Source organism: Hylobates moloch, unplaced genomic scaffold (genome assembly GCF_009828535.3).
Source record: "Hylobates moloch isolate HMO894 unplaced genomic scaffold, HMol_V3 SCAFFOLD_20, whole genome shotgun sequence".
Classification (NCBI taxonomy): domain Eukaryota; kingdom Metazoa; phylum Chordata; class Mammalia; order Primates; family Hylobatidae; genus Hylobates; species Hylobates moloch.
Window position 1 is genome coordinate 26192297 of NW_026652295.1, and position 6971 is coordinate 26199267.

The following is a 6971-nucleotide window of genomic DNA, read 5'->3' on the forward strand; positions in this document are numbered from 1 at the left end:
CAAGCTTACCAAATCTCCATTTGATATTATTAATATATTTTTTATGTTTTTATTTTTATTTTTTTAGAGACAGGGTCTCACTCTGTCACCCAGGCTAGAGTGCAGTAGCATGATCATACCTCATTGTAACCTCAAACTCCTGGGCTCAAGCGATCCTCCCATCTCAGCCTCCCAAAATGCTGACATTACGGTTGTGAGCCACTGCACCAGCCTTTATTGATATATTCTTGGCATAATCTTATCATGTGGTAATATATTTGTGGTATATCATGTTGTATCTTAAGACTTTTTTCTTTGTAAAGATTATGTTCATCCACTTTAATAAATTAAATGCAATGTCTACTCGTCTTTGAAAATATAATTAATCAGTATGTTCATAACTATTATGTCTAAAATTTATTTTGGATTGGCTTTATTGTCTTGTCTTACATGCCACAGAAAAACCAAAACTCCTTATTAATGTCATTATTCTTATTATGAACTCTCATCAGATATTTCACTTTTTTTTTTTCTTGAGGTGAAGTCTTGCTCTGTCACCTAGGCGGGAGTGCAGTATGGTGATCTCGGCTCACTACAACCTCTGCCTCCCAGGTTCAAGCAATTTTCCTGCCTCAGCCTCCCGAGTAGCTGGGATTATAGGCATGTGCCATCACGCCTAGCTAATTTTTGTATTTTTAGTAGAAGCGGGGTTTCATGATGTTGGCCAGGCTGGTCTCGAATTCCTGATGTCAGGTGATCCACCCACCTCTGCCTCCCAAAGTGCTGGGATTACAGGCATGAGCCACCGCACCCAGCCAGATCTTTCACTTTTGAAAATTAGAAGTAATAAATTAACTATAACCATTTCAAGTCTTTTGTCATCTACATATAGTTATTTTGTTTTACTTTGATGCTGCATTGAAAGCCTTTGCAATTAGCTATAGGCCAGAGTGCTTTATCTTCAACAAAGAACTCTCAAAGCCTTATGGAAAAAGACTATGCCAGGTACTTTTGGGTACAGGCTTCTGAGGGCATCACTTAAGCAACTTTAAGACCATATCATTCTACCAAGGCAGCATTTCCAAACCCTAGTCAAGAAACACATGGTCTCATGAGAATGTGCTAGGGAAATAAAATAATCTTGCCAACAAAAATACCCTTCTGTACCAATAGAAGAAAGAACATCTTTTATTGAGTGTGCATTAACAGATGCATATGTATGTAAGGCAGCATAAAGGTGATGACAAAATTAGAACAAAATCTCACTCATTTTATGTAGCAAAGCTGAAAAAAGAACAATAATTCCTCTTAAGTCCTTGAAAAGCAAAGAGCTGCACCTCATGACACTCTCCCATTCGTCTTTGAGAGAGACCCCTGACCTAATTCTAGAGCTACCTTTTCTACATATCTAAAGTTTATTTAGTTCACCAGCTTGGAAATAGCCCTACATTGCAAAATCTGGAGACTGGGTTTAATCTTTTTTTTTCTTTTCTTTTCTGAGATAGGATCTCCCTCTATTGCCTAGGCTGGAGCACAATGGCATGATCATAGCTCACAGCAGCCCCAAATTCTCCAATTCCTGGGCTCAAAGGATCCTCCCCATCTCAGCCTCTCAAGTAGCTAGGACTACAGGTGCACATCACTACGTCCAAGCATTTTTTTTTTCCTTTTATAGATGGGGTATCACTGTGTTGCACAGAGGCTGATCTCAAACTCCTGGGTTCAAGCGATCCTCCCACCTTGGCCTCCTAAAATGTTGAGATTACAGGTTTGAGCCACTGCACCTGGCCTAATCTTTAAAAATACTAATCTCTGCTGAAGATTAGCATAAGGACTCAGACTCACTATGTCTACAAGGAAACTCTACAAAGAGAGAGATGAGCACTTTGCCATACATGAATGGAGAACATAATTTTCATTTACCCTTACAACTGCTAACTGGAGATCCAGTGGGGCCGGAATTAATTACCTAGAACTACATGAATTTATGAGGGATGGTTGTAGTTAGTATTTAGAATATTGTTGATGTCTTTTTAGTGTTCTATTTTCTGAATGTATAAAAAAGCTCTTTCTCTTTCCTCTCTCTTTTTTTTTTTTTTTGAAACGGAGTCTCACTCTGTTGCCCAGGCTGGAGTGTACTGGCACAACTTCGGCTCACCGTAACCTCCGCCTCCTGAGTTCAGGTGATTCTCCTGCTTCAGCCTCCCGAGTAGCTGGGAGTGCAGTGATGCGATCTCCGCTCACTGCAACCTCCGCCTCCCGGGTTCAAGCGATTTCCCCGCCTCAGCCTCCCGAGTAGCTGGGACTACAGGCGCGCGCCACAGTGCCCGGCTTATTTTTTGTATTTTAGTAGAGACGGGGTTTCACCATGTTGGCCAGGATGGTCTCTATCTCCTGACCTCGTGATCCGTCCGCCTCAGCCTCCAAAATTGCTGGGATTACAGGCATAAGCCACTGCTACTGGCCGATTTTTTGTTTGTTTTGTTTTGTTTCGTATTTTTAGTAGAGACGGAGTTTCACCATGTTGGCCAAGCTGGTCTTGAACTCCTGGCCTCAAGGATCCGCCCACCTCGGCCTCCCAAAATGCTGGGATTACAGGCACGAGCCGCTGCGCCTGGCCTCTCCTCTTGGAGTCAGACGCGCTACCGTTGCGCCACGAGGTCCCTGGCCTCTCCTCTTAAGCTATCTATATTATGAGCCATTTACTCATAACAATTTAGCAGACTTTGCTTTTGTAAACTAAAATTAAACATTTGTAAATATCTTATTGTCCCTACCTGACCCCTCTAAAATTGGGAAACTCTTATTAAGTATTCTTATTTTCATGGCCTTATAGATACTTGCATAGGTTCAATAAGAATCTGTCCTTTTTTTCACTAGGACATAATTGGAAACACTGGTCATGCAACAAAGGCTTTGCCTCAAACGTCACATTTGAAAATGGTATTCATTTGATCAGGTATCACCAGACATTTTTAAGAAAGTAAGGTTGACGTTATAGAGACTTACAAAGCAATCTCCAGGAAACTAACCTGATACCTGGTTTGCAGTGTTCCTAGCCTTCTAAGTGAGTGTCTATAGAAGGACATTTCCTGGCAGGCCCAAGAAACTCAGAATGTTTTAGGAACCTTGAGAAGAGAGGTATTCACTCAAATTTACAAGTACTGCAGGTTAAAGCTGGTCATGAGTTCTTGGCTTCTGAACAAGCAACTAATAAGGAAAACAAATAATAAGAGTCTTTATTTAAAGTCCAATCTGTGATTCCTTGTGAAAACTTCCAGCAAAGCAAACTTAAGACAGCCTATATGCTGTACAGACGTAATCAGGTCAAATTAATGACCTCATTCTTATTTTATGACGAAGAATATTATTCTTTTTTTGACAAGAATATTCTTTTGAGATTATTTTTGGTCAAAAGAGGGGAAGTCTGTAGGAAAATAATTTTGTTTCAATGGAAAACTATGCATCGTCTAAATACAGCATATGCTTCTGGGATATCAGGTTCTAGCCTTTTATGATCTTTGAGTTATTTTACAGTTTTTTGTTAATTAATAGGCACGCAAATTCTATATTGTCCAGTACAGTTTCAGTTGATTTCTGACATGGTTTGGATGTTTGTCCCCTCCAAATCTCATGCTGAAATATGATCCCCAATGTTGGAGCTGGGGCCTGTGAGGAAGTGTTTGAGTCATGAGGGCAAATCCTTCATGAATGACTTGGTGCCCTCTCCTCAGTAATGAGTTCGTGTGAGAGGTCTGGTTGTTCGACCCGAGCGTTCTCACAAGGAATCACAGATTGGACTTTAAAAAGAGACCAGGACTTTCCTTCTCTCTCTCTTGCTCCCTCTCTCACCATGAGGCGCCTGCTCCTGCTTCACCTTCCCCATGAGTAAAAGCTCCTTTTGGCCTCACCAGAAGCTGAGCAGATGCTGGTGCCATGCTTGTACAGCCTGCAGAACCATAAGCCAAATAAACCTCTATTATTTATAAATTATTCAGCCTCAGATATTCCTTGATAGCAATGCAAAATAGACTAACACAACTTTCCTCCCGCAGTGGAAAAACCAGTTTTCTCTCCATTTCCAATGTAATCCTTCTACTCCATATAAATTTGTGTTTTTTGACTTTCCCTTTAAACTGGTTATAACATCCGATTCCTTCACTGAATCAGCAAAATAAGATATTTAATCTGTATTCATTATTTTTATTGAGATAAAATTTACATAACATAAATTAATCATTTTAAATTGTACAATTCAGTGGCATTTAGTATGTTTACAACGTTGTGCAGTCATCATTTCTATCCACTTCCAAACATTTTAATCACCTCAAAAGCAAACTCTATACTCATTAAGCAGTCACTCCCCATTGTTGTTTTCCCCAGATCCTAGCAATCATTAATCTAAGTTCTGTGTGTATGAATTTACCTATTCTGGATATTTCATTAAATGGAATCATACACTGTCAGCCTTCTATTGCTTAGCATAATGTTTGAGGTTCATCTGTGTTGTGTATATATGAGTACTTCATTATTTTTTATGCTGAATAATATTCCGCTGTATAGATATACCATATTTTCCTTGTGCCTTTATCAGTTGATGGATATTTGTGTTGCTTCCACCTTTTGGCTATTGTGACAGTAATACCATAAATATTCATGTACAAGTATTTGTTTGAAAACTTGCTTTTAAATCTATTGATTATATGCATAAGGGTGGAATTGTGAGTTCATATAGTAATTCTATGTTTAACTTTTTAAGGAACTACTAAACTTTTCCACAGTGGCTGCACCATTTTACATTCCTGTTAGCAATATATGAGAGTTCTAGTTTCTCCATATTCTTTTTTTTTGGAGATGGAGTCTGGCTCTGTCGCCCAGGCTGGAGTGCAGTGGCTCGATGTCTGCTCACTGCAAGCTCCGCCTCCCGGGTTTACGCCATTCTCCTGCCTCAGCCTCCCGAATAGCTGGGACTACAGGCGCCTGCCACCGCGCCCGGCTAATTTTTTTGTATTTTTAGTAGAGACAGGGTTTCACTGTGTTAGCCAGGATGGTCTCGATCTCCTGACCTCGTGATCCGCCCGCCTCGGCCTTCCAAAGTGCTGGGATTACAGGCGTGAGCCACCGCGCCCGGCCTCATATTCTTGTCAACACTTGTTATTACCTGATTTTTTTTATTCTAGTCATCCAAGTAGGTATGGAGTGGTATCTCACTAATTTGCATTTCCCTAATAATTAATAATGTTGATCATCTTTTCATGTGCTTGTTGGTCATTTGTATATCTTCTTTGAAAGAATTCCTGGTCAAGTCTTTTGCCCAATTTTTAATTGGTTTATTTTTTCTTTTTGTTGTTGAGTTGTAAGGGTTTTTAAAAACATACTCTGGACACTAGACCCTTACCAGATATATGATTTATAAATATTTTGTCATTCTTTTTTTTTTATTTTTTTAAGACAGAGTCTCACACTGTTGCCCAGGCTGGAGTACAGTGGCATGATCTCCCCTACCTGCAACCTCCACCTCCCAGGTTCGAGCGATTCTCCTGCCTCCCGGCTAATTTTTTGTATTTTTAGTAGTGATGGGATTTCACTACATTGGCCAGGCTGGTCTTGAACTCTTGACCTCATGATCCGCCCACCTTGGCCTCCCAAAGTGCTGGGATTACAGGTGTGAGCCACCGCACCCGGCCTTTCTGTTATTCTTTAGGCTGACTTTTCACTCTTCTGATATGTCCTCTGATCCACAAAAGTTTCTAATTTCAAGAAGTCCAATGTGTCTATTTTTCTTTTTGTTGCATGTGCTTTTAGTGTCATATCTATGAAGCCATTGTCACATTGAAGGTCATGAAGATTTATTCCTATTTTTTCTTCTAGGAATTTTGTAGTTTTAGCTCTTCCATTTAAGTCTTTGATCCATTTTGATTTAGATTTTCTATATGGTACAAGGTAGGGATCCATTTTCATAGCTTCACATGTGAATTTTCAGTTATTCCAACCCCATGTGTTGAAGAGATTATTCTTTCTCTCATTGAATTGTCTTGCTGGTCCTTGTCAAAAATTAATTGGTCATAGGTATATGGCTTTATTCCTGAACTCTCATTGATCTATATGTCTATATGCTAGCACTGCACCATTTTTATTATTGTAGTTTTGTGGTATCTTTAGAAATCAGAAAGCACAAGTTCTCCAACTTGGTTTTTCTTTTTTTTTTTTTTTGAGATGGAGTCTCACTCTGTTGCCCAGGTTGGAGTGCAGTGGCATGGTCTTGGCTCACTGCAACCTCCACCTCCCAGGTTCAAGTGATTCTCCTGCCTCAGCCTCCCAAGTAGCTGGGACTACAGCTACATACTACCACACCCGGCTAATTTTTGTATTTTTAGTAAAGACAGGGTTTCACCACGTTGGCCAGGCTGGTCTTGAACTCCTGACCTCAAGTGATCTGCCCACCTCAGCTCCCCAACGTGCTAGGATTACAGACGCGAGCCACCACGCCCAGCCTGTTTTTCTTTTGATTGCAATAACATATGAATTTTAAGATCAGCCTTTCCATTTCTGCAAAAAAAAAAAAGTTATTAGGATATTAATAGGGATTTAGACAGCTTTGGGGCAGAATTGCCATTTTAATAATACTAAGTCTTCCAATCTTTGAACATGGGATATTGTGATGGCTAATTTTATGTGTCAACTTGGCTAGACCACAGTACCCAAATATTTAGTTAAATACTATTCTAGATATTTCTGTAAAGGTATTTTTTGGGTGGGATAAGCATTTATATCTGTAGACTTTGAGTCAAACAGATTGCTCTCCATAATGTGAATGGGCCTCATTCAATCAGTTGAAGAGAAAAAAAAACTGAAGTTTCCTAAGGAAAAAAGAATTCTGTCAGCAGAATGCCTTCAGACTCCAGCTGTATGATCAATTCTTCCCTGGGTCCCCAAGCCTGCTGCCCTACCACGAAGGTTTTTTGTTTTTGTTTCTGTTTTTGTTTTGTTTT